Source organism: Pteropus vampyrus, unplaced genomic scaffold (genome assembly GCF_000151845.1).
Source record: "Pteropus vampyrus isolate Shadow unplaced genomic scaffold, Pvam_2.0 Scaffold400, whole genome shotgun sequence".
NCBI classification, from domain to species: Eukaryota; Metazoa; Chordata; class Mammalia; order Chiroptera; family Pteropodidae; genus Pteropus; species Pteropus vampyrus.
In genome coordinates this window covers 1,102,350-1,119,739 of record NW_011889181.1, presented here as the reverse complement: position 1 = coordinate 1,119,739, position 17,390 = coordinate 1,102,350, and positions in this window count along the sequence as shown.

Below are 17,390 nucleotides of genomic sequence, written 5' to 3'. Positions count from 1 at the left end.
CAATTCTGTCTGCAATGGCAATCGTGGGAGCTCCCCCTGCGCAGTCAGCATTTCCCCCTGTGCCCAGCTTAATGGAACTCATTTCCCCTTCCAAACGCCAGCAGCGGGAGGCAGCTGGGTGACTCCAGAACACTGAGCTGGATTCAGGTACAGAGTCTCTGGGTTTAGCAAACACATTTCCCAGTCCTCCGTTTTATTTCCTTGTCCCTTGAGTTTTCAAAAGCCAAAGTTTAAATGAAGTTAACCAAGTCGCCGATCACCAGACAAAGATACAATGTCCTGTTTCCCGTTAAAAGAATGTTATTTGTCTCCGGCTACTCTTCCTTCCGACATAGTCTTGATTGAAATTGAAGAAATGGAAACTGACAGACCAAACAGGCTGCTCTGAGTAGTTCAGGATGGAGAGAATTCTCATTTCCTTTATTTTGCTCGCTAGACTTTTCATGAATTCAGCCAAAGAGCAAATGGACATTCCTAATGTCTTTGCGATAATAAATTAAGAGAATTTATACAGGTTCGTCATTAACAATTGCTTCTATTTACATATCATTTCATTTAATATTACTCATTCACTCACATGATATAAATTCACTGGCCCTCCCCCAGGAAGACTGAAGAGACTCTGGGACTGAAAGGGGTGGGTGGATCGCAAGTGTCTGAAGCTAAGTGGACAAGGGGAGCACTGTGAGAAAGCCAAAGCCGGGAGAAGCCAGGCGTGTTGATGATGCAGCAGAACAGCTGGAGAGAAGGAAGAGGCAAGAAGACTGCCCTCAGCTGCCCCTCGCACTCAGCAAAAGGGCCTGAGGACCAAAGCCATCTCCTGAAGCAAGTTGCGTCACTCCTGCAATTGTTAGAACAGCTGCCTCCAGAGCCCACATTTACACATTGAAAGAATTTGGTGCTGGGAATGGAGTTAGAGAGTGAGAGAGAGATTTTGTAAAATAAAAGCTCTCCAGTTCATGGAGAGACCTTAGGGACCTTAAGAGTCATGCTTGAGTATTCAATGCAAGTAGTTCCCATCCAAAGGGGTCTACCCTTAGGTGTCCAAAATTTCTTCATTGTGTTCTGTGCTGAGTACTCTTAGGCAAATATCCCTGTGGAGAGAGCAGTACATCAAGCTGTCATCTGGCATTAGCTCTTACTGAGGACCTTGAAAGAGACGTGGAGCTGGAGACTAGGGAAGCATAGCACCCAGGTCCTATGAACAAGCAAGTAGATGGAATATTGCTGTGGGAGAAAAGTCCCAGAGCAGTGTCTCAGTGGGGATACCCCGTCATCAGGGAGGTCTGTAAACAATTTTACAGGGAGACCACAAGGCAAGAAGTGACTCTGAAATCTAGGTCACCTAATTCACAAGTCTTCTAAGAGCAGTCTCTGGCAGCTGCCACAACCTGGGCCATCTGGCTGAGTGGCTACAAGTCAATCTCTTCTGACTTTCAACTGCATTGAGAATTTCCAATGGTGTTTTCAGTCCTTTCATTTATTCTAGTGATTCTCAATCCTGGCTGCGTAATAAAATAAACCGGGAAGCTTCTAAATATATCAGTGCCTGGATTCTGTCCTAGACCAATTGAGTAAGACTCTCTAGTAGGGCCCGGGCACCAACAGCTATTAAAAAGTTCACCAAGAAGAGTCTAATGTGCAGCCAGGGTTAGAAATCACTGACCCGCTCTTTCCTTAACTACAGATATAATAATAATATTTATAATTTCTTGAGCACTTACCATGTGCCAGCCAAGTACCTCTTTTCTTTAGCTCACTGACTTTTCTCAGTAAACCTATTATCCCCATCTTATGGATAAGAAAACAGAGGCTCAGAGAGGTAAAGTGACTTGCCTAGTGATACATCGTTGGGAAGGTATCATCATGACTTGCTCCCATCTGTCCTCCTGCCTTCCTACAGAGAAGCAGGGGAAGACCAATGACAGGCTGACTGCAGAAAGAAGGCTAGCTTTGTAACTGCCAGGAGGCCTGCCCACAAGAATCTGAGGTCAGAGAGTTATGAGTTGAATTGTATCACCCAAAAAGATGAAGTCTTAACCCTCAGTATTCGTGAGTATGGCTTTATTTGGAAAGAATGTCTTCATAGATGACCATGTTAAGATGAGGTCATTAGGGTGGGGCCTAACCAGACATGCACACAGAGAGGATGCCATGTGAAGATGAGAGCAGAGATCAGAGTGATGCACTTACAAGTTAAGGAACAGCACAGGATAGCAGCAAACCACCAGAAGCCAGGAGACAGACACAGTACAGCTTCCCCCACATAGCCCTCGGAGGATCCAGCTCTGCTGACACCTTAATCTCAGACTTCCAGCCTCCAGAAATATGAGACAATAAATTCCTTTATTTAAGCCACCCGATTTGTGCCACTTTGTTATAGAAGCCCCAGCAAACCAATACAGACAGCATGCAGAGAAGCTTGAAAAAACTCCACACTTATCATCTTGCAGACAAAAGGATGTCGGTCTGAAAAAATTTACCTAATTGTTCAAGTTCATCCATGGAGAGTAGCAAATCTGATCCAGAGAAGAATCCCTAGCCTCTCAGTACAGGTCTTCTTATCTACTTCCAGTACCTTCCCATTAATGCATTTTAAAATTTGGCTTATTATTAAATCTTACTTGGGGTTGTCATTTCATACACACTTTGTCAATGTCCCTTGTTCAAAGAAGTGAATTAGAGTTAGGCATAATTTCTTTCCTGCGTGCTGAGTATTGAAAATATCTAGAATCTGCCCCAGGCAAAATCTGGGAAAAGCTGGAGTCCCACTTCTGCACCCCTGTCTCTGTCTGTGAAAGCTCACAGAAGATGCCCGGGGACATCCAGCTGCTAAGATGCACGGAGACTGCCACTGAATCTTGATTGTTCAGCTGGCCCCACGAGTCCAGCCAGAATGTTGGCACAACTACCACCAGGAGCAGCAGAGGTGGACAGGAATATGTGTGCAAACTCAGCTTTGTGAAGCAGCTCTGTCAGCCAGAGGTAAATGTTTATTTAGCTTTACAAAGAAAGCTGTATGAGATGTGTAGGTACCTCATGGCCTCCCCCAGGGTGTGCCACTGTGGCCTTGGCCAAAAGGAGATCAGCTATGGTCTGGCAAGGGAAAGGCAAGAACTGAGTGAGACTGAACATGCCTTTATATCAGTGCCAGCTTGAAGGGTAGCTAAAGAAGGCATTCGTTTGCGTGACTTTCAGGCACAGGGGAGTGCGGCTCCCCTCTCTCTACCCTTTCCCACTGAAAACCTTCCCTGTACTCAGCTCTTTGAGTCCCGAGGTTCTAAAACCAAGGCTTGTTCCCTTTGATTTAAACAAACTAGAGGTATATTAAAACGTAAATAAAGTTAAAAGAGTCCCGAGACAAGGTAGTTCAGCTGTATTGGTCATTTATATTTTGATAGCGAAGGCCTTTTCAGATCTTTTCCAGAAGAGTTTTATTTGGAGAAGAAGTAAAAGAAAGGAACATGGTGTGTTTGGAAAGAGCGCATTGTCTCTCAGTATCAACTCTTGCCATTCGAAGAAAAAACAGGTTCATGCTTGGCATCCATATGAGGCAAAATCAGAAGAGGAACGCGAGAGAAGGTGGACGACTGGTCAGGGTGTCATCGCCTTGGTGGCGTTAACAGAATTTGGGGTCTGAGCCTCATTAGGCAAGTGCAGGAAACACATCGCTGGGAGTGGATCGGTCTCCATGGCCAAAAGAAAGCTGTCAGAAATGGATGTATAAAAACAGCCTTCAAATGAAAGGTATAACTCTCAAGTGGACTGTACATGGTTTATGTGTTTGCTGAACAACAAATTCTCCCTGTGGAAATTCTACATGAGAAGTCAATTCTAATCAGAGAGATGCATGGTAAACAAAGTGTGTGTGTGTGTGTGTGTGTGTGTAAGAGAGAGACAGAGAGAGACAGAGAGAGAGAATTGGAATTTGTTGGCTAATAGATCGTTAATGGCTGGTATTTGTGTCGCTCAGGGTTCAAACAGAAATCACCCTAGATAATTCAACAGAAAGAATTTAATATAAGGAATGGGTTGAACACAAAGATAGTAACTATAGGAACAACTATCTCCTAAGGCTGGAAGCAGAAAGAGAAGAGGTTGGTGTTGTCAGAATTTAGAAGCTGGAAGAAGGGGCCCTGCAGAGCTGAGACTGAGACAACAAAAGACGGGCCCCTGTGTGGCTAAAGCTGGCAACTTTGTCAGGGTACAATTAGGCTAATTCTAGGAATATAGAGAGACGTTGGCCTGGAACCAACTACAGCTACCAGAATGAAGGACCCTTGCTCAAATGGCACAAAAACAGCAAGCAAAAGGAAAGAGCAAGTATCTTGTGAGATCCTTCTACCTTCCAGCACCTTCCTCCAGCACTCTCCTACTGGCTGACAAAGGAGAAAAGTAATTTGCAGAGTCCTAGTCCCAGCTTCTATGGCAGAGCTTTGAAGGCTGGGGTGGAGCTTGGAGACAACAGCATAACTTTAATAACAGATGCACCAATGTCCTCTTCAGGAATGTTCCCGCCACAGGGGACAGGTACTCAAGTTTCTAGGGCAGCACTTGAGATACATCTCTCAGGTGAGTCTGTCTGAATTCTCTTTTTATAAATTTTATTCAGTTCATCTCCATTTTTCCAAATAATTTCTTTCTCTCTCTCACTCTTTTTTTTTCATACAGAGGCCAGTGCAATTTTTTATATGAAAGCTTTCTTATTTCCCCTGGAAACTGCACCCAGGACACCTGGATTAGATTTAAGGTATTTATAGATGATCTTTCAAGCCTCTCTCTTTCACGTGACTTGCTAACTACACAGTGGAAACTAACATAGTGACCTTCCCCAGGGCTAGTCTGCCCAACCTCATTTTCCTCATTCAGAAACGAGGTTCACTTTTGGCCGGCTCTGACACTCAGGAACCCTGATTCCCGGAAGGGGCCATGCATGTTGACCTCCTGGTCATTTAACAAGGCAAACTGCATTCGCATAATAAAGGTGAGATAAATGTTATTTCAAAGATCTTGCTGGGCTAAAGCAAGATCCTAAAATCCAAGCTCATCTTCAAAATAGGAAGAGATTGCTGTCATCAGAGATGCACTATCAGTCAGGGTTCTCCAGAAAAACAGAGCCAATAGGATTCATCTATATGTAGAGAGAGAGGTTTCCTTTAAGAAATTGCCTTATACAGTTGTGAAGGCTGGCAAGTCTGAAACCAACAAGGCAAGCTGGTAGCCAGGAAGCTCCAACAGGAGTTAATGTCACAGTCGTGAGTCTGAAGGCAGTGTGGAGGCAGATTTCTTTCCTCCTCAGGGACCTCAGTCTTTTCTCTTCAGGCCTTCAACTGATTGAATGAGGCCCACCCACATTATGGAGGGTAAGCTGCTTTACTCTAAGTCTACTGTTTTAAATACTAATCACATCTTTAAAAATACCTTCACAGCAACACCTAGACTGGTGTTTGACCAACGATTGGCCACCAGAGCCTACCACGTTGTCACATAAAACTGACCATCACAGGTGTCATTATGCATAGTAAATAGCTATCCCAGGAGAGCTGTTATATTTGGTAACCACAAAGAATGATTCAGTAATCCTGACTAGAGACTCTGGAAGATAATTTTCTCATCCTAAAATATTCCAGGGAGGATGAAATAAGCACTTTGGGACAGGTCTGTGGAGATCGCCTCACTATTCCTATCCCCAGGTTCTCTAAGCTCAAGTCTTTCTTAGGCTCCCATAGACTTCACTGCTCCAGTCAACCACTTCCTTCCATTGCCCATCAATCCTTAAATGTTCCTCTCTCCTGGTCATTGTCTCCTTCCTGAAAAGCCCTCTCTGAAACTAGTGTCTTTCTTCACGAAATTTGCCAGGCTTATTCAGATAACACCACAATGTGTTCTCTTGCTGTTATAATACGTGTCTGAACTGTTCATTTAGCACTGAGCATCATCTCCATGGCAGACACTGTTTGCGGCCCAACAATTATTATTGTCTTTCTTCCTTATAACAAAATTTGACTTTGTTCTTTCTTTCTAAATTTTTTTTTTATTTTTAAATGATATTTGGCATGCTATATTAGTTTCAGGTGTACAACATTGTGATTAGACATTTATATGAAATGATCACCTTGATAAATCTAGTACCCATCTGACACCGTACATAGTTATTACAATATTATTGACTAGATTCCTTTTGCTATATTTTACATCCCCACGTAAAGTTACTATTTTGTAACTACCAATTTGTACTTCTTAATTCCTTCCCCTTTTTCACTCACTCCCCTCACATCAGGTAACCATCAAAATGTTCTCTGTATCTATGAGTTTGTTTCTATTCTGTTTGTTCATTTATTTTGTGTTTTAGATTTCACACATAAGTGAAATCATATGGTATTTGTTTTTCTCTGACTTATTTCACTTAGCATAATACCTTCTATGACCATTCGTATTGTTGCAGATGGCAAGATTTCATTCTTTTACTTACTGACTTAATTTATTTTTGTGGTCGAGTAATATTTCATTGTACATATGTACTATTTCTTCTTTCTCCATGCTTCCACTGATGAACACCCAAGTTGCCTCTAGATCTTGGCTACTGTAAATAATGCTGCAATGAACATATGGATGCACTTGTCTCTTTAAAGTAGTATTTTGGTTTTCTTCGGATAAATACCCAGAAGTGGGATTACTGGGACCCTTCTTTGTCTCTTGTTGTAGCCTTTGTTTTAAAGTCTATTTTATCTGACATAAGTATTGCTACCCCAGATATTTTTAATATACATTTTCATGAGATATTTTTTCTATTCCTTTACTTTCTGTCTCTGTGTGCCTTTTGATCTGAAGTGAGTCTCTTTTTTTAGGCAGCATATGGAATGGTTTTATTTTCTTATCCATTCAGTCACCCTGTGTCTTTCGATTGGAGTATTTAGTCCTTTTTCATTTGAAGTATATGTTGATAGATATGTAATTACCGCCATTTTATTATTCATATTTTTAACCTTTGTTTGTTTGTTTTTTTCTTCTTCTTAAAGAAGTCCCTCCAACATTTCCTATAATACTGGCTTGGTGGTGACGAACTCCTTTAGATTTTCTTGTCTGGGAAGCTTTTTATCCGTCCTTTGATTCTAAATGATAGCTTTACTGGGTAATCTTGGCCGTGGGTTCTTGCTTTTCATCAGTTTGAATATTTTGTGCAAATCCCATCTGACCTGCAGTTTCTGTTGAGAAATCAGCTGACAGTATTATGGGAGCTCCCTTGTAGTAACTACCTGCTTTTCTCTTGCTGCTTTTAAGATGCTCTCTTTGTCTTTAACCTTTGGAAATTTAATTAGAATATGTCTTGGTGTGGCCCTCTTTGGGTTCATCTTGTATAGGATTCTCTGAGCTTCCTGGAGTCGTATGTTCATTTTCTTCACCAGGTTAGGGAAGTTTTCCATCACTACTTCTTCAAATAGATTTTCAATTTCTTTCTCTCTCTCTTCTCCTTCTGATATCCCATGATGCAAACGTTGGTATGCTTGATGTTGTCCCAGAGGCCCCCTAAACTATACTCATTTCTTTTGGATTTTTTTTTCTTTCTGCTGTCTGGGTGTTTTCTGCTACCTTATCTTTTAAATCTCTGACTTGAACCTCTGCTTCATCTAATCTATTATTGATTCTTTCTAAGGTAATTCTCATTTCTGCTATTGTATTCTTCACTTCTGACTGGTTCTTTTTTGTTTTCTATCACCATTTTTAAAATTTCTATCTCTTTGTTAAAGTTCTCACTGAGTCCATCTACTCTTCCCTAAGTTCATTGAGCAAATTTATAACTAGTGTTTTGTACTCTGCATCTGGTAGATTGCTTATTGCTATTTTGTTTACTTCTTTTTCTGAAGCTTTGTTCTGTTCTTTCATTTGGGACATGTTTTTTTTTTCCTCCCCATTTTGGTTGCTTGCCTGTGTTTGTTTCTATGTATTAGGTGGGCTGCTATGTCTCCCAGTCTTGGTAGAGTGGCCTTATGTAGTAGCTGTCCTATGGGCCCAGTGACGCAGTCTCCCTAGTCACCTGAGCCAGGTTCTCCAGGTACGTCCTTTATATGGGTTATGTGTACCTTTCTGTTGTAATTGAGTGTTGGTTGCTGTTTGCATGTCAATGGGAGAGATTACTTATAGGCTGGTTGGTTACAAGGATTGGCTGGCTCATGAGGGGCTGACCCTATGGAGCAGGATTCACTTTAGCAGAGCTCTAGTGTCTGCACAGTCTGCTCTTTGGATGTGTCATCCTCAGATGCAGCCCTGGGTGGTGCTCCAGCTTTGGCAGAGGTTGAAGCAATCCACAGATGTGCTGGCCCAAGGGCCTCCTGGGAGGATCTCAGCCACAGGACAAGTTCAGCTGCAGCTTGTGCCCTGCCTGGAGCCACCTGGCAAGAGTCACCAAGAAATCTGCAGATGGCTGCTACCTGTGCTGGGCTTAGAGGTGCCTTGAGAGGCCAAGCCAAGAACTGAGAGCAGCTACTGATAGTGCTGAGCTTGGGGCTGCTCAGCCAAAAGTACAGGGTAAGCTGAGGCCAGGTGCTGCTTGTTTGGATTTTGTGAAACTTTGAGAGATTTTAGGAAAGTCTTCAGCACGAGCCAAGATAGGCCATTTGTATGAAAAACAAAACAAAACAAAAAAAAACACAGGAAGTGTCTTGGGTGGGCCCACAAGTAGGAAAGGACAGGATCTCAGGGAATTACCTGGAAGAGTGACAAGTGTTAGCTAGGTTGATGGAGACTCAGATATGGCAGCTGCCTAAGTCTTCACACGTCGGGGGAGGGCTGCTCAACAAAGGCACAATGGATGCTACCCACACTTCTGTCCTGGAGAAAGCCACCCCTGCAGCCCCCACCCTGAAGCCAGACAACTCAGTTACTCCCAGACAACTCAGTTACTCCCCAGCACTCCCTAAGCAGCTGCTCCAGTGTTGGAACTCAGAGCAAGTGAGTCCGTCAGCAAAAGAGCCAGTGTGGGCCCTTTAAGAGGAATGTCTGTGACTCTTGCAGCCTTCTGTCTCAGCCACAATCTCTACTGGTTTTCACAGACAAAAGTTGTGGGGAAATCTTGTCCTGGCACTGGAAGCCTGGGCTGGGAAGCCCAGGGTGGGGTCAGGACCCCTCACTCCTCAGAGAAACTTCTGCAACTAAAATATCCCTCCCGATTCTCAGATGCCACATGCAGTTGTGAGACCAGCCCATTTCACATCTCTGTCCCTCCTACCAGTCTCGAAGTGGCCTCTTCTGTGTGTCCCCAGTTGTAGAACTTCTGTTCAGCCAGACCTCAGGTGACTCGCAGTGATGGTTGTTCTGTAGTTTAGCTGTAATTTTGATGTGGTCATGAGAGGAGGCGAGCTCAGTGTCTACCTACTATGCCATCTTGACCAGAAACCTGATTTTGTTTTTTCTAAGGCAGCAAGTCCCAGTTGCAGGGATTAAATCATGATCAGTGTCATATTTTTGCCAGTGATTATATTGGGCATGGATACTGACATAACAGGGTGTGAAAGGAATCTGCTAGCATCCATAAGGGAGGGACTTCTCCCTCTTAAAAGGGGATATACAAAGTGGAAATGTGCCTTTTCTGTCTCTTCCACTTAATATTGTCCTGTTTACATATGAAGTGGGACAATACAGCCAACTTCACAGATGGTAGAACAGAAAGATGTAAAGAACCTGGTGCTTGATGGCTTCCATGAGCCATTGAGTACCTGATTTCAAACCACTCAACTGTCTTGCTATGTGAGATGATACATTTTGTATTGTTTATGCCTTTGATAAACAATACTATCTTTATTGTGTTATTACATAATACTCTGTTTTTTCAACCAAATTGAAAATCCTTAAGAGAAATAACAGTGCTATATTTATTATGGTACAGAGCCTTATTCTGCAGCTTTCACATAATAAATACTCTATAAATGCCTTCTAGTAGTGGAATAAGTAAATGGAAAATATAAACCAAATTAATAGGTTACATAGATTAAGTAGCTAAAATCTGCCTTAGCTCAAATAATCCAATTATAAAAGAGCTGATGGATTTAGAGGACTGGGAATCCTTCTCCTATTGGATGTCCCCCAGTACTTCCTGAGGAGAAAGTTTACCTCCTCTATCTGTCACTCACTCTTTCCTCATGGAAGCTTTCCATGACTTCTCACAGCAGAAACAGTGCCCTGTATTTCTCTTCCTAGACATTTCCCAACCTCCTTTGCAGTTCAGTTGGAGCTGGATTCTGGTCAATGGATGTGGGTGAGGTGATCCACTTCTGAACTTGGCCTTGAAAACATCCAGTAAAATCATTCTTTTTCTCCTCCTCTCACAATGACTTTGGAGGCCTCATGTTCAAGATGGAAGGTATGATGTCAGAGTCTCTGTCAGCCTGGGTCCCTGAGTGACTGCGTGGAGGAGAACCCTGTCGACTCTTATAAAACATGTACTACAAGTTAGTAATAAACATTCTTGTATTAAATCACTGTGCTTTCAGGATTAATTTGTTTCTATAGGTAGTCTATATCCTACCCCACGTAATATGCATCCTTGACTGGATCATTTCCCTCTCTTGTGTATACTTGCAGCACTAAAATCTCTTCTTTGTAGTACTTTCTGATTATTATATACAAATACAAAATTTTATATAAATATAAAATTAAAATTTATATTTATCTGTTGCATTTTTTTAATGTTGTTCCCTTCACTAGACAGTATATGCCATGATGAGATCTTTTGTTTTCAAACTATTGTATTTCTAATACTCAATAAATTGCCAAGAATATGATAAGTGCCAATAAATATTTAATAATGATGGACAGATAGACAGGTGGTTGGATGGAATAATGGGTGGGTGACACATAGAAGAATGAACAGATGGACAGATGGTCTTTCGCTTTGGCTTCAGACCAAACCTGAGTTTGAGTCCCAATTCCTCAACCTTATAGCTACGTTACTTTAAGCATCCTGAGCCTCAGTTTCTTCATTAGTAAAATGAGGCTGATGATATGTCTCACATGGTGGCTGTGAAGATGAAAAGAGATGGTTCTGTAATAATATCCTCTCTTCCCAACACAATGCTTGGCACCTACTACCTATTATTATCGTATAGGGATAGAAAAAAGGGGGTAGAGCTGGAGGAAATTATTAGAACGGTCAACATAAACTTTATTATACTTCCTGCTACTGATTAAGCAATTAAAAATAGCATGTAAGTCATTACTTCTATTAAGAGGTTTCAAATCAATAAAAACAATCAGTTTCTTTTTTCAAATGCTGGAAGAAATTTTTCCTCCATTGAATTCAGCTTCAGGTACTCCATGGTGTTGCTGTTTAGTAAATCGTCCAGGAGCCTTGTGTAATTTTAAAAGATAATTCATTAATTTCTTTTATTTCCTGAAGGTGTATTTGAGAAACTAAGAATCAATTTCTTTTCTATGCAGAAATAGAAAAAACTCTTGAAGGAATAAAGTTCTACAGATTTATGAATAACTCAGATAAAATTTCTAATCCACCTTGAGAATTAATCACTTGTTTCAGCGAATAATAGGGCAACTCTGTCTGGCCTGCTTTCATGGTTTGCCACAGGCTGTTCCAGGATCTTCTGGAGGTCTTAAAGAGCAAAATGTTTCCACATGAGTAATGCTGATTCCAGACACTCCACCCGAACCACAGAGGGAGCAGATCTGGGGTTGGCGTCTCAAATACATTTCTTTATTACAAGCCTTAAACTAGGCCATACGTGAAAGGCATTCTTGAATTCCAAACCAGGAGTCCAGCCAGCCATGTCCCCTAATGAATTCACTCATTCCATTTGTTCCTGTCAGTTGGTGTGATGGTGCTCCATCTTTTAGAGCCATTTGACTCATTTATCTGCACGCCTTCCCACAAATCCAGTCAAATGCTTATTCTTCATGACTGCATTCTTGGCTGGCCCCATTTAGATTTCAGTGTAAAATCAGCCAATTTTTAGGCACCTAGCTGAGATGTGTATCAGTGGAGAGGTCACATGCAATAAGAGCACCCCAGGATTTTAAGAAAAGCAGAGCCAGCTGCAGCTCATTTAATCTAGTTCCTCCACCCTATTATGTTTGAGCAAATAACAGCCCCTAAAAGAGAAGTAACATGCTCAATGTTATGCGGCTACTTTGTGGCAGCACCAGAACTGAAACATAGATCTTCTGACTTCTAGACCAGTGATCTTCATGTTTCATAATGAATGATATATTGTGTATCTACTGCAAGGAAATGCTGTTTTTCAGTGTTGAGGTACTGAAAGGATATTAATTAATCATCTTTGCTTGGCTAAATCTCACTCAGGCTCCCACAACTTCTATTAAGACTTCCCTGATGAGGTGGAGTGACAGGGAAGAGAGTACCGGGCCAAGTACAGGAAGGCCTGGCTTTGGGTTTCAGCTCTCGTTTACTAACTAGCTGTATGGCCTTGAGCACTTAGCTTTCCCACACTGCACCCCCACCGCCACCCCACCCCCAGAAGCAGGCCTCTGAGTCCTCCAGTACAGGGCCTCAAGGGGGGAAGGAGAGAGGATGAGCTGCTCCCATCTTCCCTCCCTGGCTTGTTTCTGTCCTCTGGAAAAATGGATAAGGCTCTTATATTAAACTTCAACATGTGGAAAGGTTATCTGAGAAAGGAAGAACATCTGGGTGAGGAGTGAAAAAGAAGAAGAAAATGTATTTCTATACCTCAGTTCTTAGAAATCCAGGTGTTCTATTTTAGGAGTCAGCAATATTTTATATAAAGGGCCATACGATAAATGTTTTAGGCTCTGTTGGCCATACAATCTCTGTCTCAACTACTTAGCTCTGCCAGAGCAGCTCAAAAGCAGCCATAGACAGTACAGGAACGAATGAGTGTGCTGTGTTCCAATAAAACTTTATTTACAAAAACAAATTTTGGCTCTTAGGCTACAGACTCCTGATCTATTCTAAGCTTGATCTCTCCAGAGTCTTCGCAACTGAATTAAGGAGCAAATTGTCAGGGAAGTCACTACTGTTCTGTAACTCTTAAGGGAAATTATCAGCACATGGAAGGATAAAATAAAAAAGGACAACAGGTGATGCTTCCAAAACAGCTGTGGGAATCTGAACTTTTCATCTACTTCATAACCTTCCTGCTTGTCTTCCTTTTGTTTTTGTCTGTATCTTCATAATATGTGTATCATCTCCTCTTTCTCCTCTGCCTCCCCCTCGTTCTTTTTGGTTAGCAACATCTCTGCTCCCCAAAATACGCAGACAAAAGGCTTGTGTATTAATTAGGGATTCAGCTGTTCAGCAATAGAAACCATCACAGGATGCCTCAAGCAGAAAAGGCTCGCAGGAAATCTCTGAGAAAAGCTCATAGAATTAACTGGCAGCTAGAGGACCAAACTTGAAAAACATGCAAGAAAGGCAGGAAGTTAAACAATTATCTTGTAGTAGGAACCATCAGGCTGCAATGTTACTATCCTGGAATCAGGTCCTCCATATTCCTGGACACCACTGGAGCCTTGACTAAATCTTAACCTACCCATTGTTCTTTGTAACTGATTTCAAATTCAGGTCCCGGGTGGGAGTATCTGATTACCTGATTCTAAACCACACACCTGTGTCGTGGCTAGCGGAGGGAAGGGAGAAGAGGACATCTCTATACTTCAAGTCTTATACTGGATAATAGGTCATTGTGTCCCACCAGTATTAGGCACAATCTGAAATTCTCACCATATGGACAGGATAGAGATGTTGGACAGCCAATACAATGACAAAAGTCATTCAGCACAGATGAAGAATTCAAGGCCAAAGTTCACCTCTGTGTGAAAAACACCCAATTCACATCTGAGGACTGACGTATTCACATCTAAGGAATGAGTGGTGGATTCTAAACTGACTACAGACAGTATTGTTATGTGTGTTCTGCCTATGCGCTCAGGCATGAGAGGGAGGTGTAGATTGTCAACATCATTGCTCATATTCTCCAGCTGTAGAAGGATTTTCAGTTCATAGTAGGGAGCATACATCTGCAGATCAATCACTGACATGGACTTATACTCCTGTGGGTGCTGGGTAGACTTTAATCTGTTTTCTAACTCCATGGGGGCTTTACCAATAAACTGAAGCTCCAGAGACTGAAGCAATGCTCTGGCAGCTATGCCCATGAAAATCTCATATTTTCCAATATGCAGTGGGAAATCTGCATGTATCTGTCTTCAACTCTGAAACACACAGCAGCTGGGGGACAGCTGCTCAGCCCTGGGGATAATGGAGTTCATTGCCCTCTAACAACTACTCATCCTAATCTGGACTTCTGTTCAGATGGTTGCAGTTCTAGGCAACTTACACTTAACGTGGTCATTGTCGTCAGATTTTCAAGGAACTCTCTTCATTTTAGGAGCAGCCTTTATCAATTTTACCTGGAAATGCATGATTTCACACTTATTCTCGAAAAATTTAATTAGTTTACCAGAAAAGATCTTCTTGGATCAAAAATTATGCAAGACTTTGATGGTTTCACAACGGATAACACTTTGGGAAGGGGGAGAAAGAGGAGACTAAACTAATACAGAATCAATAAAGTACAATTTTAGGTATTCGTCATGACACATCCTCTTCCGGTTACTTATACATATTTATCACACTCACGGTTTTACCTGTCCCAGAACACACACATTTATATCTAATACCTGCACTAATGTTTATCTTTTTATTTATTACATTATTCTGAGTTGTAGAATTTTATTAATATTTATCATGACTTACATTCTAGTGAACCAGTTTGGGTAATAAATGCATTTTTTATAAATCGGGATATAATGCAGACAATAAAAGTAACAATGAAAAATGCAGATTCAACAGGCACAATAAATAACTCCATCAGCAGATTCCAAACACATCCTTAATTGAATATGAGCAGAGCCCAACTGACCAATATAGACATTGGGTTTCCTTAAAAAGTATAACACTTATTAAGAATGCTGTGGTATTTCTAAAATAATACTTCACCCTATATTTCAAATTTGTGGAATTTATGTACACTAACTTATTTTCTTCTGAAATGGTCACATCACTTGCTAACCACTTGATTGACATGTGAAAGCATTTGGCCTTCATGTTGAGAGCTGACTTTTTGTGTGAAAGTAACTGTAAGTATCGTCTACAACAGTGTTGAAGGTTGTAGGCCATGTGAATGGCTCATTTTATGTGTCAGCTTGTCTGGGCCATGGCGTCAAGATATTTGGTCAAACAGTATTTTGGATATATCTTTGAATGTGTTTTTGGATCAGATTAACATTTTAATCAGTGGACTTTGAGTAAAGCAGGTTGTTCTCCATAACGTGAGTGGGCCTCATCCAGTCACTTGAAGGTGTTACTAGAACAAAGTCTGACCTCCCCCAAGGAAGAAGGAAAGCTGCCAGCAGACAGCCTTTGGACTTGAACCACAACATTGACTCTTCCCTGCATCTCCAGCCTGACAACCTACTGTACAGATTTTGGATATGTCGGCTTCCATAATTGCATGAGCCTATTTCTTAGAATCTTCCCCTCACCCCCACCCCTACCCCCCACCATCCCGTGTGTGTATATGTATATGTTCTGTTTCTCTGGCAAACCCTAATACAATATATAAGGATGGATATGAGAGCTTTTTAACAAGAATTAAGAGGATGACCCTGGCCTGTCCTCTAAGAGGGCTCAGTCTGCTAAAGAGCATGTCTGTGAGTTTCCAGATACTCTCACAGTGAGAAGAACAGTATGGTGCCATGTGAAGCTTCTTTTCATCTTAGACTTTTCATCTTAGATTCCACCTCCACCCCTTTACCTTTGCCTGCCTCCCCTGAAGTACTGGAAAGACCATGTGTTCTTCTTGAATTCTGATTCTGTCACCATCAACTGACAGTTGCTGATTTGGGGTAGGGGGTTGGGTAGAGCAAAGGAGTGGGAGAAAGAGAGAGGAAAGAGCAAGGAGAAAGACGAAGACCTACTTAACTGCTTTCCTGCTGAAGTCTATATATTGAACCACACCTTATTTCCATGGCTCATTGGGCAGCTACACCGCACGCTTTCAAACATCCCATGGAGCTCAGAGAAATGTTATTCTCATTAGAGTAGGATAGCTTTCAACCCAGGCAAAAGCCTAAGACAAATGATGGGCTGGCAAGAGAGGTTTGGCTGGCTCTCAGTGCATGCCGGAACAAGGAGGAGATGGAAATGTCACTCGGCAAGCTAGCTCCAGGATTTTCCCTTTCTCTAGGAGTTGTTCCAGTTCAGAGGCTTAGGCAATGTGCTAAGTTGCAGAAAGCAGACTTTCCAAGCCCACTGTAAACGTCCTAACATGAGGTCTGCCACTGTGCATGAGACACAGTCAACCACCCTGTCTATTTCCACCAGTAAATCTGAGAGAAGACACTTAAAGCATACATAGGAGTCTTCTCTTGCTCCCTTCATAGTACCTTCCTTCCCTGAGTGGTCACAGCAGTTTGTTCTAGTCATAATAGCATTATTATTTTGCATTGCAATATATATTTGCTACTCTGAATTTTTAAGCTCATTTAAATTGGAAAGCCCCTACTATGTATGTTGTTTCCCTTGAATGTAGCCTGTCACTGTAATTTACCTTGTAATAGTGACTGTGTTATTCTTTAAATGAACAAATAATTACTGGCACAAAGCAGCATTTCAATAAATATGCTTTGAATGACTGAACAAATGAATGAATGATCATATCTTCAGCAAGATGACCATAAAGGTGCCCAATTATACACTCCCTAAACTTTCATAATGGAATCAAAGTGACAGATATTGAAAACACAAGTTGACCCAAACAGAGTCCCTCCTCTGCAGGAACTCACGGTCAAGAGGAGGAGGCCAACAGGAAAATATAGAATGACAGCCACGTGTAAAGTCGTGGCGAAGGTTTCAACTGAGTGCAGGAAAGCAGAGGGGGAGCCAGAAGTGCCAAGCAGTTTCCTCGACTTCGCTGCTCAGGCCACCATGACAAGGCACTGTAGGCTAGGGGCCTTAAAACACAGAAATTGATTTTCTCAACAGTTCTGGAGGCTGGAAGTCTGAGATCGAGGCATCGGCAGGCTTAGTGACTCCTGAGGCCTCACTTCTTGGCCTGGGGTAGCCACTTTCTTGATGGGTCCTCACATACTCATATGCACACCTCCAAATGTCCTCTTCTTACATGTAAACCAGTTGAATTGGATTAAGGCCTAAAGGCCTCATTTTAATTTAATGACCTCTTTGAAGGCCTTTTCTCTAAAGTCATATTCTGAAGTGTTGGGTGTTAGAGATTCAACACATGAACTTTGGGGGAATACAGTTCAGCCCATAACAAGAGCTGTGGCCCATGAGGAGGCTGGACCATGCCTCAGGCCCCAGCACCCCAGCCTCCAATGTGTGC